The 20269-nt window shown below is 41.4% G+C and overlaps 1 pseudogene; it reads right to left on the bottom strand.

The window, feature by feature from the left end:
* Positions 1-13691: 13691 nt before the first annotated feature.
* LOC143394642 (transcription initiation factor IIB pseudogene) lies at positions 13692-14428 on the bottom strand (annotated as a pseudogene).
* Positions 14429-20269: the final 5841 nt, after the last annotated feature.

Genomic DNA, 20269 nt, shown 5'->3' with positions numbered 1-20269 from the left:
CTCAGCACCACATAAATAAATAAAATAAAGGTATTAAAAAAAAAAGCTTCACGTTACCCATGAAAACCAAGATTTCAGACAAGCCTAGTTCATATTTTAAGCCAGTTATTTCTGGGGCTGCATAGATTCTGTGGTACACAAGTGAGAAAGGTGTTTTTAGCAGAGGAGTAGATAAAGAAATGCTTGGCTCATGTTTTGGGGGTAAATGGATTGTCTCTGTCCCAAAGACCTTGGATCAGACTGAGACTTCATCTTAGGATCCAAGATACATCAGGTGAGGCACCTTCCACCATCGGACCCGGTCAGTCTGAAAATGAAAGAAAAGACACTTCAAAAAGTTGGGTCCAACTGTTCTAATGAGAGAAGCGGAAGCAGAACTGGACCCGCATCTCTCTGTCAGCGAGGAGATGGATCAAGCTTCCTTCAGCAAGACTGTGTCTAAAGACACTTCACCTGTGTCTTTAGACCTGTGGCTGTGCTAGCTGCTTTTAACTGGCCTACAGGTGCCTGGTATTTCTTTTTTTGGACAGAGGTAGATTTTTCTGGAAGGAGTATAGAACTCCAGGAAAAACAATGAGAGTTCCATTGGTCTGTTTCACTCACCCTTCCAAAGGGCCCCATGTTGGGCACCAAAAGATGAGACTGAAGTTTCTTTGCTTCTACTGACATGTGGGGTCTGTGTAAGCTGCCGGCCTCTGCAGCCAGGAAAGCCGGCTGTGGGGTTAGCAGCTAATCCAGGCAAGGGAGACCTGCCAGCCTCCTATCTGAGGGTTGCAGCTGGCAAAGCCCAATCCAGCTCCACTACCACAGGGACATTGTGATTGCTACCCCCAAAGGAGGACAGAGGCTGGAGAGAAACAGTTCCTGCTATGAAAGATCTAAAATGACAGAGGGGTTGACAGTAGCCGAGAGCAGCCTTCTTTGAAAAATGTGGCTGCTGAAAGGAATTCCTCTGTCTATTTGTGCCGCCGTCTGGCTGGGCACAAATCACGAGCCACTGAAGCAGGAACAAACTTCATTTCTGAACTCCACCAGCACACTCCACGCACGCTCCCGGGAACTCCCCCGAACGTCACCAGGCTCCTCCAGGAACCAGCAACCGTAAAAATCCCTCCTCCGGCACTTCCCCAACCAATGGGAACTCTCCGGGAATCCCTGCGAGAGCTCAAGCGGAACTCAACAAGAACTCCGCCAGAACTTCAAAGTCATCATCTTAATGACTTGCTACCGTCACCTCTCAACCACTACTTCTGGCAAAAATGCCATGCGTCATCCCGACTCGGCTGTGGCCCTCAACATATTTGCATTGCAATTTACAGTTTGCCAAGTGCTTTTCTGTCTGTTTTTTTTTTTTTTTTGACATCAACCCTTTTGACAAATCATTTTTATTTAACAGGTTAAGAGGAACTCTAATAAACAGGCCTTGGGATGTGGTGGTAAGGTGTAGGAGAGTTGGGATCACTCTACAGTCCTATGGCCAGGTCTGTCTCTTGGTTGAGCCTGAGTCCTGGGGCTGTGAACTTCACTAGTGCCTCCCATACCCTGTAGGTGGGACAGGGTGGCTGGGGGTGCTGGGGTTGTGCATTTCCCTTCCCTGGTTTGGTCAGGCTCTGGAACACCCTAGTAGGTTAGGCTCTGGCAAGAAGTTTCTTCAAGGCAGGCTTGTTAACAAGAACAGAATGCTCTGGTAGGTTTCAGAATGGTTTCTTTCTCCTCCCCAGCCTGGAGACTGGAGGAGATTTTTCTCTAGTCTTTCCCATGAGAATCTGGAGGATAAAACTTAGGGCTACCTAAAGGGCTGCCCTATGACTGGGCACCAGAGGTCTTGACTCAGCCTGGTCCACACTGAGCCTTCAGCGATTCAGCAGTTTTCTGACCCCAGAACTGGCTCCCGCAGAGGGTTTGGCTGTGGCAAATTGTGATTCTCTTCTCTGCCTGTCTGTCTCCAATTTTGGAGGCAACTGTTTGCCCTGTTGCTTTGCCTCTTTGACAGATCTAAGAGGAGTTGTTGATTTTTCAATTTGTTCAGCTTTTTACTTGTGAGGATGGAGTGGCAGCTCCCAAGCGCCTTTTCACTAGCGAGGGGCTTTATAACATCGATCGCAGTGGTCATATTCTGTTCTTTCTGGTCCATTTTCTGCTCAGACTAACTGAGCCACTAACCTGCGTCAGAAGCTGTTCTAAGCTCTCCACCTGCATTATTAATAACCCCACAAGGGTAATTCAGACTTAGATTTGGTTGCCTAGAAGCAGAGTATATGTAAGTGTTTTGTGTACATGAAACTTCTAAAAAAGACCACTTTTAGGAAAATCTAATAAGGGGAGGAGGAAAACAGAATATAGAAAAAAAGGTTCTACACAGGATGGGATTTCAGCTGTAGTCTTAGCCTGATGCACAGGAGCTCTGGAGTGTGAATTGCACTGTTTCTTGTTGAGAAAGGGACTAGGGCTTTTGAACCCTAGCTACATTATTTACAAACCATAGTGAGGGCCTTACTACTTGTTCCATTTTACAGATGAAAAAATTGAGGCACAGAGAAAGCTCTACGAGGAAGTTGGGGTACCAGTGATCATTCTTATTTTTCAGCTGTGGAAATTGAAAGTCAGATACAGTACTCGTGCCCCCCTACTCCAAGCCGGCTCCTGTTCTTCTTTTCCTATAATGTCTTTCTCTGTTAAATTAACCAGAAGTTTTTTTCACTGACCGTATAATATATAGCAGGGGTGGGGGGCCAGGGAAGCAATCACCTGACTAGGAACATATCACTTGAAATGTATAGGGTACTTACCTGAATTCTTTATTTTATTTTTAGTTATACATGACAGTAGAATGCATTTTGGCAGAGTATACAAACATAGAGTATAGTTTATTCTATTTAGGTTCCCACTTTCATAGTTGTACATGTGGAGTTACCCTGATTGTGTATATAAATACAAGGCTAGAAAAGTTATCACCACTTAATTCCACTGTCTTTCCTATTCCCCTCTATCCCCTTTGTTTCTCTTTGTCTAATCCAATGGATTTCTATTACTCCCTTCCACAACCTCCCTTGTTTTGGGTTAGTATCCACAAATCAAAGAGAACATTCAGCCTTTGGTTTTTTGGGATTGGCTTATTTCACTCATCATGATATTCTCCAATTCCACCCATTTTACTGGCAAATGCCACAACTGCATTCTTCTTCATGACTGAGTAATATTCTGCTAGGTATATATATCACATTTTTTTTTTTATCCATTCATCTGTTGAAGGACACCTGGGTTGCTTCCATAGCTTGGCTACTGTGAGTTGAGCTCTATAAACATTGATATGGATGTATCACTGTAGTGTGTAGTGTTTTTAAGTCCTTTGGGTATAGACTGAGGAGTGGGATAGCTGGTCAAATTCCAAGATCTCTAAGAAATCTCCATACTGCTTTCCATAATGGTTGCACCAATTTTCAGCCCCACTAACAATGTATGATAGTACCTTTCTCCCCACATCCTCACCAACATTTATTGTTACTTGTATTCTTCATAACTGCCATTCTGACTGGAGTGGGATGGAATCTCTGTGTAGTTTTAATTTGCATTTCTCTAATTGCTAAAGATGTTGAACATTTTTTTCATATAGTTTTTGACTATTCATATTTCTTCTTCTGTGAAGTGTTGGTTCAGTTCCTTTGCCCATTTATTGATTGTTCTGATGTTAAGATTTTTGTCTTTATATATCCTAGAAATTAATGCTTTATCTGAGGTACTGGTGATGAAGGTTTTCTCCCAATCTGTAGGAACTCTGTACACATTCATGAGTGTTTCCTTTGCTGGGAAGAAGCTTTTCAGTTTGATAACCATCTCATTTATTGATTCTTGATTTTACTTCTTGTGCTTTAGGAGTCTGTTGAGGACATGTTGGAGAGTTAGGCCTACTTTTTCTCTTAGGGTCTCTGGTCTAATGCCTAGGTCTTTGATCCACTTAGAAATGAGTTTCATGCATGGTGAGATATAGGGGCTCAATTTCAATTCTGCTACATATGTATTTCCAGTTTTCCCAGCACCATTTGTTGAAGAGGCTATCTTTTCTCCAATGTACATTTATGGAGTTTTGTCTAGGATGAGATAACTGTAGTTATGTGGGTGAGTCTTGAAGTGTCTTATATTCTGTTCCATTGGTCTTCATGACTGTTTTGGTGCCAATATCATGCTGTTTTTGTTACTGTAACTCTGTAGTATAATTCAAAGTCTGGTATTATGATGCCTCCTGCATCACTTTTCATGCTAAAAATTGCTTTGGCTATTCTGGGACTCTTATTTTTCCACAAGAATTTCATGATAGTTTTTTTTTCTATTTCTGTGAAGAATGTCATTGGGATTTTTATAGGAATTGCATTAAATATGTATAGCACTTTTGGTAGTATGGCCATTTTGATAATATTGATTCTGCCTATGCAGGAACATGGGAGATCTTTTCATTTGCTGAGGTCTTCTTCAATTTATTTCCTTAGTGTTCTGTAGTTTTCATTATAGAGGAGGTTAACCTCTTTTTTTAGGTTTATTTTTTAAATATTTTATTTTTTTGAAGCTATTTTAAAGGAGATAGTTTCCCTGATTTCTTTTTCAGCTGATATATCCTTGGTGTATAGAAATGCAATTGATTTGTTGATATTGATTTTAAACCCTCCTACTTTGCTGAATTTGTTTATGAGTTCTAGAAGCTTTTCTAGTAGACTTTTTTTTTGGGTCTTGTAAATATACAGCCAGGTCATCAGCAAGTAGGGATAGTTTGAGCTCTTCTTTTCCTATTCATATCCCTTTAATTTCTTTATTTTGTCTGATTGTTTTGCCTAGAGTTGCAAGGACTGTGTTGAATAGGAGAGGTGAAAGAGGGCCTCCTTGTCTTGTTCCATTTTTAAAGGGAATGCTTTCAGTTTTTTCTCCATTTGGAATGATGTTGGCCTTGGGTTTAGCATATATAGCTTTTAAGATGTTGAGGTATATTCCTACTATCCCTAGTTTTTTTTAGTGTTTTGATGTTTTGAGCATGAATGGATGCTGATTTTTTTTTTTGTACTGAGAATTGAACCCAAAGACACTTAGCCACTGAGCCACATCCCCAGCCTTTTTAATATTTTATTTAGAGACATGTACTTGCTGAGTTGCTTAGGGTCTTGCTAAATTGTTGAGGCTGGCTTTGAACTCATGATCCTCCTGCCTCAGCCTCCTGGGCTGCTGGGATTATACCATTATACCATTCCCCACTTGGATGCTGAATTTTTTCAAATGCTTTTTTGGTGTCTATTGAGATAATCATGTGATTATTGTCTTTAAACCAATTGATGTGGTGAATTATGATTATTAATTTCTGTATGTTGAACCAACCTTGCATTCCTGGGTTGAACCCCACTTGATCCTGGTGCTCTGTCTTTTTAATATATTTTTGTATGTGATTTGCCAGTATTTTATTGAGAATTTTTGTGTCAATTTTCATCAGGGATATTGGTCTGAATTTGAGGAGTCTTTGTCTGGTTTTGGTGTCAGGGTAATACTAGTCTCATTTATTTGAATTCTTAAAAAAATATCATATGATCAAAATGGGAAAACTTATTTTGTTATTAGGGGAGTGGTCCTAGCTTTTACTTAGATATACTTTAAATTACTGGCTGCATTTCTCTCAAGTGAATGGATTTACTGTTTTTTTTTTTTTTAATTGCAAAGTTGTGATAACAACATCCTGCCACTGAATTCCTACTTACAGAACAGTTAAGAATTCTATAGGGAGAGCTTATACATGGAAAGAATTCAGGTTGTTATTACGAAAAATCGGACAGGCAATTATTTATTACCTTTATTAACATTCTGAAAGAAGCTATGTAGGAGGATGAGGCAGGAGGATCACAAGTTTGAGGCCAGGTAGGACAGCTTAGAAAGATCCTGTCTCAAAATAAAAAATGAAATAGCTGGGGGTATAGTTTGATGGTAGGACACTTGCCTAACATGTGAAGGCAATGGGTTTAATCCTTAATTCCATTAAAAAGAAAAAGTTCTGGAAGAAAAGGAATTACAAGTTAATGAAGAGGTTATAAGCTTCAGCAGGAAAAGAAGGAGAAATGTGGGAAAAGTTATAGTTTTTTTGGAAAAAAATGTCTCGAAATGGAGTTTTATTTATTTATTTATTTTTTCAGAGTGGGCTTTTTGGAATTAGTTTCTTGAAAACTTTGGGAATATACGATGAACGCAAACAAAAAAAGTTTGCGTCGAAGCAGAAAATAGCACAGACTACTAAAACGTGTGGTCTACATTTGATACTTTTGTTTCTTATTCCCTAATTTCTACTAAATCCTCCTAAACCCTCATCTCTACCTAGTCGTTTGCTGGTTGCTTTCAGATTCATTCTCTATTCTTCCCATGCTCTGTCTGCATCGAACCTGGATTTCTGTTTTGTTTTTGTTTCCTTTTGTAGTGCAGAGGATGGAACGAGGCCCCGTGTACACAAGGCAACTGCTCTACCATGGAGCCAAACCCCAGCCCTCAAACCAGGATTTTTGAGTAGGCTTAGCCCATGGGAAGAGTGGGTGGAAATGCCAGGTGGTTTTTCAGGGTGGCTCCATCTATAATCCCAGGTCCTATAGACTATGCCTTTTTTCTGAAGGTCCCCGCCTGTGCCCTTGTGGTCCTAGACTCTGTATTTGTTCGGGTTCCCACTGGCAGTCTTGGTCTAGGCTTTGGCATTGCCTCTCCTTTTTGTGTCTCATTATCCCTAGCAGAGGCAGAACCTCTGGTATTGCTAATCTCAAATCATTGTTCATTTGTTTTTTTAGTTCTTCCATTGCATGGGTAACCATTTCCCTGTATTAAATTCCTCCTGCTTAAATTGCCTCCCCTCGATTTTTAATTATTTGTTCTGTTTATTATTACAGCTCTGTTCTCACCCTGTTTTTTTCCCCACACTCTTTTAATTAGATGAATTAATCTACTCCCATTTCTTTAGCCTTCATCTTTGCCTCACATATCCTTGTTTAGTACCATCTTTCTGCTTTTCTAACGGATGCTCCCACCTGCAATGTTGCAAAACTTTTGAGATTTTGATGCCCTAAATTATTTAGAGAACTGAGAGGACAAAGCAGATAGTGGGGATCTCCTTTGCTCAGAGAAATATGAAGATTTAAATCAGTGGCAGGAAACAGCAGTAAGTATAATAAATACTGCGGGTAAGTCACAGAAAACTTAGATGATTTTTCTGCTTTCCGCCTGTGTGGTCCAGAATCTCAAGCTGAAATGCTATAGACATCCAGGCAGGTAACATAATTGAGTGAAGTGAGCTGGGTAAAAGAAAAATGGTCTCTTAATTTATGTTCTTTTGACATAGAAATGCTTTGTGTGACTATAAAAACACAGGATTTTTTTTTTCTTTTTTCGTGAGGAAAAAAATGCTCTTTCTTTTTTTTTTCAGGAAAAGTTCTACCCCTTTGACCACTTTTTGTTTTCCCACTTAGTAAAGACATAAATATAGACAAGTACATTTCTCTTATGAGAAAACACTGCTGCAAGCCTAATGATGATGGACAGTTCAAAAGTGAAAACATGCCCTTGACCTCAGTGTTAGACATGTGTGGGAGGTGGAAGGGCCTGGAGGGGGTGAGCCCTGTTCAAAGGGGTGCAGGTTCTCAGCTCCAGGTGAGTGTTGTCCTATGGAAATGGATCTGGTGTTGCTACATTTTTCAGTTTTTAAAAGAAGCCAGAAATACACATTTTTATGTGGTGTTTTCTGATTTGAAAATACTTGGGAATATTCCAATATCTGATATGAAAACATATATTTACACCTGTGTTGAATGGGCCAAACAAAACATGTCTACCTGCTGAATTTGTCTTGTGGGCTTACAATTTGTTTTGTGACTTCTGTTCTTGTTCTAGCCTGCGTGGTAAGCCTCAATTCTGTTTCTTTGAATCAGCGCCTCTGAGCTGAAGGCTCGCTGGGGTATTACTTGCTATGGTCTAAGTGTGTCACCCTCAAAATTCATAGGTTAAAACCTAATCGCCAACGAGATAGCCTTACGAAGTAGGATTGTTGGGACATGATTAGGTTATAAGGGCTTCACCCTCTTGAAAGCCATCAGTGCCCTTTTAAAAGAGGTCCCAAAGATCACCTTGCTGCAACCGTGTGGCCAAGCTAGCAGGTTCCAGTGAGTGGTGAAGGAGATCTCCCCATCACCTTTTCTCTCACCACATTAGGACACAGTAAGAAGCCATCCATAAACCAGGCAGAAGTTTCTCATCTGATATCAAATCTCTGATGCCATGATCTTGGACTTCCCAGTCTCCAGTAGGAAATACATTTCTGTTGTTTATAAGCTACACAGTCTAAGGCATTTTGTTACAGAAGCCCAAATGCACCAAGACACTGCCAGGGATCTCCCTTAATCCTCCTTAACTCTGTAGGGTATTTGTTGTTTCTTCTGCCACATCCACTCTTCAGCCTTCCTCCTAATCTCTGTCCTGGGAGTCTGATCGAGATTCACTGCACCAATAGCCTTTCTATCTGGCTTCATATAGGGTTCAGTCAGCCAGAGGCACAGGTAGGACACAGGGGGAGAGCGACATCTTGAAGTCCTCTGTTCTCATGGCTGAACAGTGAAGATCATTGCTCTTGGACCAGGGCTGTGGCTGTCACTGACAAAATTACAGATGGACAAAATTACACACTCCTGTTTCAACCTGCCTTCTAAAAAAGCTAAATCTACATTTCTTCAGCCACTTTTTTTTTCTCCCCCTTTGGTACTGGGGATTGAACCTAGGGGCACTTTTACCCAGCCCTTTTTATTATTCATTTTGAGATAGGATCTTGCTAAGTTGATGAGGCTTGTCTTAGCTTGCAATACTTCTGCCTCAGCCTTCCCAGTCTCTGGGATTATTTGTGTGCACTAGTGAACCTGGTAGTGAGAAACTGATGTGACTCCATTTTTGAGAAACCAGCCTCTACCTCAGAGCAAAGCCTATCCAAGGAAGGCGGCTTGACCCTTGTCCTTGGAAAAACCCACAGAGCACTCCTAAGCACATACCCACCCTGCTGAGTTGTTTGTCTGTGGGAGACCATCCTTGCACTTGATTTGAGTTACCTCCCAGCTGGGTGAGAGGAGCTCAAACGCAGTTGTGTCAGAGCCATTCCCCACCCTTTCCCAGATCCGAGGGCTTGTCCGTGCAGAGGCGTGCCTGGCCACCGACCTGACCCAATCGTTGTCCTTGACCTTGGGATGCTGCCCCCCTTAACCTTCATTGGATGGGATTTTCCCTGGATTTTTTGTTCCCAATAAAACTCACTCCCTGGTGTGTTCTCCCTCTCTTGCTAGTCTCTTCTGTAAACCCCATTACCGCATTAGTGGCTGGAGGCGGGAGCTAGGAGAAGCCTTCTGGGAGCTGGTGTGAAAGGTAATGTGAGTCTGTTTCTTTAATTTAAAACTCACTAGCAATTTCTTATGAACCAAACCTTCTTTCATGAAGCTCGCACAGGTCGCGTGGCAGATTTGTCTGCAAATAACAGGAGAGATCTGCAGTGCCAGGTGTCCCTGACTCAGTTAGGCTAGGTGAGGACCCATAGCAACCCCCTAGCAACCACCAATCAGCATGAGACAGGGAAAATACCTGGGATGCTAGATGACCCCCCAGTAGTTTATGGTGGTTGATAACATGTTGAGAAACCATGTAGTTTAGCATATACACCCCTTGTGGCCTAAACCAAACAGTTCAAAGGAATCCCCCTCTTGTACTAACCAATCACCCCTACCCAACTTGTTCCTGCCAGTGAATGTGCTAATAAATGTTAAAAGTTGTTGTTTGATTTTCCTGCGGTATGAAATGATTTGCTGTGTGATATTGTGACACATAGAATATCCCCCCAAACCTGTAAAATCTCACTGGACAAAGGACTGGGGCTCACTCCCTGGGACTGCTGCGTTGGGAACAGTTGTGAGTCCAGGCTCGAGCTTGCAATAAAGACTCTTGTGTGCTTGCATCTGATTCAGCTCCTGAAGGTCTATTGGGGTCCCACGAATCTGGCATTACAGTAGCAGCTACATTCTCAACCAATCTTGGTATAGAGTCTTCTGGTTGCAATTATTGTCAAAAGTACAATTTTTTCTTTTCATTGATCTCTCTTGCCTAGGATTGTCACATCAGAAGAAAGGACCTTCTGTCTCATTGCCTTCACTTCCTCTAGCTTTTTAAAAATGTAACAATGCTAAAAACTGGCATTTTTTTTTTCAGTTAGAAGTTCTAGATGAGTAGAAGGTTTTACGCCTTTAAAGTAGTGTCTGCAGTTCATAAACACACTTGTTCTTTGCCCCTATTCCTTCATTTCCCAAGACAGGATAATCACAATCACAACATTTTGATTATGCTATTATGAAGCATAAGATCTGCCTCTTAATTCCTGTCTGCTTTCTCTCTTTGTGGTCATCTCCACTCTCTCATCCTTTATTCTTCTACCATCCATCAGCCTGTTCCTGGTATTTTTCTTTATCATTCCAGATGAAATGTCACTGTGTATTCATCCTTAAGTCTCTTGCTAACATCCTTACTTCCTCTGTCTCCTCGTCTTGTGACACCTGCCCTACAACCTTAATCTCATATCTTCTTCTTCTTTTTTTTCTTCTTTCTTTCTTTCTTTATTTTTTTGTACCAGGGATTGAACCCAGTGGTGCTTAACCAGTGAGCCACATCCCCAGCCTGAACCCAGTGGTGCTTAACCAGTGAGCCACATCCCCAGCCCTTTTACATATTTTATCTAGAGACAGGGTCTCACTGAGTTGCTTTAGGACCTCACTAAGTTGCTGAGGCTGGCTTTGAACTTGAGATCCTCCTGCCTCAGCCTCCTGTGCCACTGGGATTACAGGCGTGTGCCACTGTGCCTGGCATAGTTCATATCTTCTAAGGTACTCCATCTCCAAAATCTGAGATTTTGAGCGGCGCTGGAGGTAGTCACACATGGGGGTACTGTGTAGATGTAGGTTAATGGAGTGCACATTTTCTTCAATCCTCTCCTGTTTTTCCCAGGTTCCCCTCTGCATTCCAGCCACCTCACTGTCTACAGGCAATCTTTCCAGGGAAGAGACAGCCAGCCATTGTTCCATATACACATCAGCCTGCGTTGGCACCAGGCTGCCATTCCATCCTTATGCTTTGATGGTGAGTCTCGAGGCACAACTCATCCTTGAGCTGAAGTGCTACCTCTCCAGTCTCCTCCTCACCTGTCTCCCTGGAGTTTCTACCACTCCTTATTTCAGTGAAGTGCATTATCAAAGCCCAAGTTCTGTGGGTAAAAAATCTGGGCATCATTCTAAATTCCTCCTTTAACTTTTTTGAGACTCTTCCAATTAGTCTTTTCTATTCTATCTTTTAAAAAATATCTCTGGTACTGATCACCTCCTCTCCACAACTATTGCTTCTTCTCTCTGAATTGAGATCCTCCTGCTTTTTCCATTAGAAGATTTCTAAAGCTGTGTGACTTGCCTCCCTGGGACTGCCAGGCCTGCTCAAAGCTTCAGGATTCCCTGCTGGGCGGACACACCCGCCAAAGCACAGTGTTCAAGGCTCCCAAGAAACCAGCCATGGAAAGCTTTCAAGAAAAAAAAATCCCTTCCTTATTCAGAGATCAAAGAGGCCAATACAACCACAGACTGGAGAAAAAACCTGGCTCCATTGCTATTAAAATCCATTCAAAGGCTTAGTCTCCTTAAGCTCCCTGCAGGGTGATATTAGAATTTCCCCAGAGGTGGATCCGACTAGAGTCTTTCTGATAGTCCAGACTTTTACATTTCACTATTTTCCTTTTAGAGGGGGAAACAGCTCATGAACACAACGTCTTTACTGTTTTGTCCCCCCCACCCCTGCAGGTGTGTTAAATATTTTCCTGTTTCCCACCCTCTTTCAGCTGTCAGTGTGATCATTCTTATATTTAATTGGATTCTTTCCCTCTCAACTCCCATAGGCAGCACTTGGCCAAGAACATAAAGAGGAGGTATGGGCACTGGGTCCAGGCAAAGTGTTATGTGTAGTTTCTCCTGTTCAGACTTGAGGGCTCTGTCTTACCCATCCTCGTGCCATTAGGCAAAGCTCTAAGCTTCAGGTTTTGGCTAGTCTCTTCTGTGACCCCAGGTAGGTGTGCCCTCCAGTGTCCCCAGATGTTGTACAAACCTCCTCTGCCCTCCAGCAATCACTGAATTCTTTTTCTTCGTTGCCTGTGTTTCCCCAAGGCAATGTAAGCTCCGTGAGGGCGGGGATATGTCTCTTTGTCTCTATGTTCTCAGGGTCAGGCATATCCTAGGCATTTTATTAAAGTTGTCAAATGAACGAGTCAAAATTTCACATCCCTATCCATTTGCAATGCAAAGAATAATCCAATCAAAAAACTGTTTTTCTCATTTAGATGTATCACTATCTGTCTCATCACCTGTTTAGAAATGTTCAAACTTTCTTTTTCTTCATTTCCCAAGACCGAAAAGTCAAAAGTCTTTATTTCCCCCACCTCTTTCTTATTTTTCCCACCTCTTTCTTAAATAGCCCGAGATCTACTCCCTATTGTCTATTACAACACTACCATATTTGTCCAGGTTCCTGTTTTCTCTTTCCAGGAATGAATGAATGAATGAATTATTGGTTATGCCCTCCTATCTTAATCAATTCAGGTTGCCACAGATTGGATGGCTTAAATAATAGACATTTATTCTCACAGATCTAGAGTCTGGGAAGTCTAAGATCATTCTTGGATCACCTCCCCAAGTCCCTCCTTCTTAATACCATCCTATTAGGGGCTGTAACTAGTCCTCGGGCCATTAGAACTTCAGCATATGAATTTTGGGGGGACACATACATTCAGTTCCTAACAACTATTTTAGTGACCACTTTATACCAGGTGCTGATTGGTTTAAAAATTCTACTCCAGGAATTTTTAACCTGGAGTTCAGGGATGCTCAGAGAGTCTTAAGGATGGTTTAAAGTCCTGAAATATTACTGAAATATTATGCAAATTACTTAGTATTTTTTTCTGGGACAAAAGGTCTACCTTTTCTTTTGCTTCTTTTTTTGCTATTTCAATGACTTTATTAAAAAATTTAAAATGTATATATATATATGTACATATATTAATATATATATGAAAATAATGGAAAAAAGGGACCTCTATCAGGTGTATTATTTGCAATGATGTATGTTAAGATTGTGTATTATAAATTAGATATAACATGAAATTATAACAAAAACTTTGATTTGGAAAAATGTTTTATTCAAGAATCACATCAGGGGCTGGGATTGTATATCAGATGTAGAGCGCTCGCCTAGCAGGTGCGGGGTGCTGGGTTCAATCCCCAGCACCACATAGAAATAAAATAAAGATATTTTGTCCAATTACAACTAAAACAAAACATTAAAAAAAAAAGAATCACATCATTTCAAATACCTTCCAAAATAGTTTTCTAGATCACTTCAAAAGAAAGCAAATCAGTAAGACATTTAAATCATTATAAATGTTTCACTAGTGTATGCACATAGAATGCCAAGCAATAATATTTAGCTTTGGAATGGGCACCATGTCTGTTTTCCTCAGTACAGGCTCAGCCCAGCATTTTGTATAAGCTATGTCAATAGGCAAAGTTCTATGTACATGGGTTTGACATTAGCTGCTTAAATTTATAGACGTGGTAGTTAATCCACTGGGCTGTCTAATTGAAGTCTGGGGTTTGAGGATAGCTGTAAGATGGTCTGATTGTAACATCAGCAACACCAGCAACATCTCCAATTTCATTTTGGGTCCTCTTCTTGGCCAACATCTGTGAGGTCATGTAAATAGCTGTTGCAGCTGCAGAGGTCAGGTTCCTCCAAGAACCAAGACCAAATTCCACAGCCTTATTATAGCTGCCATCTGTACTTGCTTTGAAAGTTCTAGGAACCCTTTTTTGTCTTCTGCAGTATAAAGACAAGCAGAAGCTATGGCGTTATTAATTCTTCAGGAGTTCTTTTGTTCATAACTTGCTTGAATAAATAATTTGTTTGATCAAATGTATTTTGAAGGAGGTTGATTGTTTCTGCTATAGTAGTGATTTCCTTGAATGAATTAATTGCTGCTTTCTCAGAACTACTCATTGTACCTGGATTCTGGTACTTAAAATTGCCAAACTCATCCAGACATGCAGCTCTTGTACCTTTGCCAATCATGGTAGACAAATCTATCACTCAAAAGAGGATTCTGAGAATCTCCAACTTGAGATGGATCTTTTGTTGCTTTGTCATTACTGAAAAGTCTCCATTCAGATTCCACAAAAGTAACCTGATCACCAACAACCAGGTCACCTTTAGGACAGATCATTTTGCCAGCTCAGCCGTCCTCTACTAAAAATGCAACTGAATGGCTTGGACATACAAATCGTGGAGGAAAATCAGAAAGACTGGTAGACACCATCATCACAAAACTGTTGTGTTGAAAACAGGAAGAAATTATGATCTCTGATGACTTTCAGAGGGGTCTGGGCTGCCCTTCATTGGTCTTATCACCTCTGAATTCTTCTCATCCCCAAACGAGTGTACCTGGGCTGGGGTCCCCTCCTGAAGGACACTGCCTTTATCATGCCAGTCTCTAGTCCAGACGCGCCTGTCTCCTTCAACCCTCCCTTATCAGGTCCCATCCTAATTTTCCAGCCTTACGTTACACTCCCCTCTAGTTCTGAAATCTTTGGTCTAGGAAGCCCAGATCCCTTCTGTCATAATCCCAACTGTTTTGCACTCAGCCAGCACTCTGGGTACTAGGGCAGAGTGAGAGAATTCTCTTTTGAACACTGATGGAGAGCTATAGAGGGCTGGGCAGAAAGTGGAGGAAGCTAGGTACATGTTAAGAAGTGTACCCAACCCAGGATCCTTGTCTGACCCTGCAGAGGCAGAGTTTTATAGCAAGGGAATTATGGAATGTGTTTTCTGGAGAAGAATTCCTAGAGATCTTGTTTAATCAGCTGAGAGGATGGAAGCAAGTCGTGTTTTGGCTGATGTTTTGGACCTATCTGTTCATGGAGGATGACAGGAGCACTCAGATGTGGGCAGTGAAAAAGCTGACACTGAGTCCAGGTGGAGAGAGCTCAGATGAGAATGCACAGGGAGCACCATTCCAGGGCAGCATCAAGAAGACCCGTAGAAGGTAACTGGTCAGACAATCAAAAAGTATTTTTGAGTAGCTACTTCAGACCTGGCAGAACTCCATTCATTTTAGGAGCTGGACTTTAGTCACAAGAAGGAGACCAAAGGGATGGAGTTGATAGTAGAATAATTGGACAATGGGTGGATTATTAAGATAGGGTTAGTTACCAGAGTCCAGCTAGGAATCTCATTTATGCAGAATAAGGCAGGAGTACAATTGGACTTGGAATATGCAAGGCTAGCTCTCCCACCTTAATCCCAAGGAATAGTGCTAGAATTTCAGGCATCATAGAAGATGGATAATACATTCTATTTATTGAGTGCTAAGTATTATTCAAAGCACTTATATGTTTTATTTCCTTTAATCCTCACAATGACCCTATGTACTATCAACCTTTAAATTTTTTTAAAAAGATATTTTTTCTTTCACATTTTGTTTTTATTGTGTATTATAGTCCCAGTCCTTTTTATATTTATTTATTTATTTATTTACATACATACATGACAATAGTGGAATGTATTACACTCATTATTATCCATTTACAGCACAAGTTTTCTTAACTCTTTTATTTTGAGATAGGGTCTCAACTAAATTGCTGAAGGTCTTGCTAAGTTGCCGAAGCTGGCCCTGAACCTGCAATCCTCCTGCCTCAGTCTCCCAAATTGACAGGATTACAGGCATTAGCCACCACACCTGGCTTCATTCTCACTTTTTAGAGGAAGAGACCGAGGAATGAAATGATTAGGGAAAACATACTCAAGGTCTCACACACATATTTAGTTAGTGATGGAGCTGGCCTTTGAACCCCAGCTAGCCATTTTGAGCAGGTGACCTTACTTCAGGCTCCCAATTCAACTCACAGGCAGTTTCCACCTCTGCGCATCTGACTCCAGGGTGTGCTGCAGCCTATGGGACACAGTGAATGTTGCTGCCTTACTAAATGTTATTTGTTTCTATTGCCCTGACTCCTCCATTGCTGCAGTCCTCGGCCCCCCACCTCTTACCCTGTAGATGGCCCTGACATTAAGCATTGGTAAGGCAGAGACAAAGTGGGGAAGGTTCAGAGAAAAACAACAAAAATGATTCAGGAAAGAAAGGGGTTGATGTATGTGGAAAGATAAAAAGAGATATATTCATCTGACTGGGCTGGGTGATAGCTAAGAAAGGATGTGAACACCCGAGAGGGCAAAGAATGGGCCGAATCTGTCTTTGTTTAGGTATTTTACAGCTCCACCATCAATACTTCTCTTTCTGTGATCTCATGCTCAAATCCAACAAAGATTTATTGGGTGTAGGGGACTTTGCTTTTAGATTCAATGTGTTTCCAGAGGCTGCGTCTTAAGTGGATCAATTGAGAGGTAAAAACCCGGGGGCACTGTTGCTAGTGTCTTCATCTAAGCTGACACATTTTGGCATCCTTGTTGGAAGTCATCAAATGAGTGGGATAAGATAGCAAGGTATGATTTTTATGCCCGAAAGAGAACTTAAAGATCATAAAAAGGGGCTGGGATTGCGGCTCAGAGGTAGAGCACTCGCCTAGCCCGGGCAGGACCCAGGTTCGATCCTCAGCACCACATAAAAATAAAGGCATCGTGTTGTGTCCATCTACACCTAAAAAATAAATATTTTTTAAAAAAGATCATAAAAAGCTTCATTTTATAGGTGTGAAAACTAAAGCTCTAAGTAATCAAGTGATCTGTGCAAAGTCTTACACAGAAGTTGGTGACAGGGAGGCAGGGAGGCATCCTGATTGGAAAGAACAGCTAGAACCAAAGCTGTGGAAAAGGGCCAGGTTCAACCAGAACACAGATATATCAAGGGACCCAGCTCTGATCTCCAAGATTTAGCCACCAATCAGACTGACAAGGGTCCTGCCTTCCTGGTGCTTACCGCCTCATAGAGGCCAGAGGAAGGGATGAATCCATGGTAAATTGACTGTCATCCCTCCTGGATGTGGACTCAGGCAGCCCCAAATCAAAGGACAAAAATGAACTCTGCCAACTTGTCTCTCTAATGCATGACCACTTATCTCCAGTGAACCCCCAATGGAGTCTTATGCTTTATTTATTTATCAATCTCTCTGTAAATTCTCTAACATTTCTCAGTTAAGTGATAGGGTCTTCATTCCCTTCCCTTGAATCTGGATGGGACCTTGTAGTCTTCTATGGGTAGAACACAAATAGAATGGACATCACGTGAATTCTGAGGCCAGTTTCAAAAAGGCCAGGAAGATTCTACTGGTTTATCTTGGGATGCTGGGAACCTTCAGCTGCTATGTGATCCCCCCCCCCCCCCCACACACACACACATTGCTATACAAACAAAAGTTATTTATCTGTATGCATGTATACACACATACACACATGCGTGCATATTTGTATAAGCTAAATATGAACCTTGAGGTTATGAGGTATGTCAGAAAGTTAAGGCTATGTGACTATATATATATATATCTTATACAAAAATATGCATGCATGTGTGTATGTGTGTATACATGCATACAGATAAATTTTTGTAAACAGAAATCAAGCTATTTCTAAGGATTACCTTCTCATCCCAGGAACCAGACTTGTGTGTGAATAACTCTGCAGGATGACCCCAGCCCCATCTACCATCCGAGTGCAGTCTTATGAGGGACCTGAGTGAAAGCTACCTAGCTTGGACACACTTGACCTCCAGACTCATGGGCAAAAGAAGTTATTGTTACTTTTCCAAGTTACTATTTTGGGGTGATTTATTATATAGCAGTAGATAACGGAAATACCACCCTTCAGAGTACTATTTCACACTTTGTCTTTTCTCAAATCGGTAATATTGTTTCTCACTTGTCCCTCAGCTGATAATTCTTTGTCATGATCCATTAAGAAAACAGAAGCAAGTGATCAGAGATTCCTTTACCACCCCCACCATCCAAACCCACATCCCTGCCAGCATCTGTACCCAAACTAACTACCCTTCTGTGGCAGGGAGTAAAGAGTGAGGTGTCCGTTATCCTACCCAAGGCCAAAACCTCTGCTTGGGCAGGTGTCCTCATCTGGATTGACTGACTGCTCCTGTCCTGAACTTTTTTTTTTTAATATATTTTTTTTCAGTTATAGAAGGACACACTATCTTTATTTTTATGTGTCACTGAGGACCAAATCCAGCACCTCACACTTGTGAGGCAAGCACTCCACTGCTGAGCTAAAGCCCCAGTCCCCTGTCCTGAACTTTGAACCTTGAGGTTATGAGGTGTGTCAGAGTTAAGGCTATGTGACTAAGTAGCAGTGTCTGGGTGGTGTGGTCATCATGCTAAGTTCCTGGGGCACCAAGCTGCTGGTGTTCAGGGCTGCCTTGCACCCTGCCCAGTTTTTGATGGCTCCCAGCCTCCCCATCTACTTTGTGAGCTGTTCGATGCCTTCAGATGAATTCCTCTTCTGTTCAAAGAAGCTAGAATTATTTTTTTCCTTTTGACCAAGAACCCTGACTTATGAGTGATTACTCATTCTACAAAAGGACTTAAAGGACTTGCCATAGTTCTTCCTGCCTACCTTTTCTTTCTTCTTCTTTTTCCCTACTTTTTCTTTCTAATGAAGATTTCTCTTAAAATGTTTATACAAAAAGTATAAAGGAAAACACAAAACTGTTTATGCTTCCCGATAGGTAACTTTATATAGCTAGTCTCTGACTCTTGAATAACTAACACTATTAATATGGTTAGAAATCCAAACTGTTGTAGTAGGTTCACGTTGAAAAGGCCACCTTCTGTTCTATTCGCTTTCTCTAAAGGAAATCACATTTATGTCACCACACACAGACACATTATATTTGATTTAGATGACACTATTTGCATGATTCATTTATTCAATTTGGGGGCTTAGGGTCCATTCTGGGGATACACTGGTGAGCAAGACAGACATAATTCTTATCTTCAAGGAATTTATGTTTGTGGGGCATATGGTCGCCTTCATGAGGCCCCTCAAAAGCATCCCTTTCCTTGTCCAAGTTCTGATCAAATTGAAATATAAAAGGAATGATAGGCAGATGGAGACCATTATTACCTTTATCGTTGCTAAAGGCCATGTTCAAACACACAGCCATGTTCAAACCAGATGGACTTAATGCCCATGTCCAGAGCTGGGCAGCTGTACCCCCTCAGCCACAGGCTGATCGTAGTGGACTTCCCCACTGTGAAGATGGGGAAGAGCCTGGTGAAGATATTGCAAGGAGGAAAGAGCTCCTGAACCCTGTGGGCTGCTTTCTCCCAAGAGGTAAAAGAGCTTGCTGAGCTGAGTATATCCAGTTATTCTTCTTCAATTTACAGATCACGTAAATCCTACACCTTCCTTGGCTTGTATGCATAAAGGGGCAGAGAGGGGCCTGTGGTGTGTCACTATCCAGGTTCCCTCCACCCACAAGGGCATTTTTAGGAAGGGGGCAAGTATTCTTTCCTCACAAAGAAAAACTATGATAATAATACAATAACCAAACAAATAAGGGTAAAATTCCTATTGTGACAAGTTCCATAAATGGAAGTGTATGGTAATTTACTTAAGCATTGATGAACATTTAAGTTGTCCTTTTCTTTTTCTTCTTCTTTCTTTCTTTTTTTTTTGGGTACTGGGGGTTGAACTCAGGGACACTTGACCACTGAGCCACATCCCCAGCCCTATTTTGTATTTTATTTAGAGACAGGGTCTCACTGAGTTGCTTAGTGCCTCGCAGTTGCTGAGGCTGGATTTGAACTTGTGATTCTTCTGTCTCAGCCTCCGGAGCCACTGGGATTACAGGCATATGCCATCGTGCCTGGCTTGTCCTTTTATTTTCTATTACAAAAATGCAGGAGTGAACATCCTGGGACACCGATCTAGGAACATGCTTGTCAACTAGCTAGTGATAGGTAAATCCCCAGGAGCACAGTTGCTGGATCAAAGGAAATGTGTATTTCCAATTTCAATAGCTGTAGCCAAATTATTCTCAAGAATAGGAATCCAATATAAATCCCCATGACAGGATGTGAAAGTAGTTACAGGCTAAAACAATGGATGCCCAAGTCTAATTTAAATGATTCAGATGGCATGTTCATTTTATTCGAAATCATGTAAAGTGATAACAACAGATATGTTTGTAGAAAGT

This window comes from Callospermophilus lateralis, chromosome 3, assembly GCF_048772815.1.
Source record: "Callospermophilus lateralis isolate mCalLat2 chromosome 3, mCalLat2.hap1, whole genome shotgun sequence".
Lineage (NCBI taxonomy): Eukaryota > Metazoa > Chordata > Mammalia > Rodentia > Sciuridae > Callospermophilus > Callospermophilus lateralis.
The sequence above is the reverse complement of the archived record's forward strand: the minus strand, read 5'-3'. Positions and strand labels throughout refer to the sequence as shown.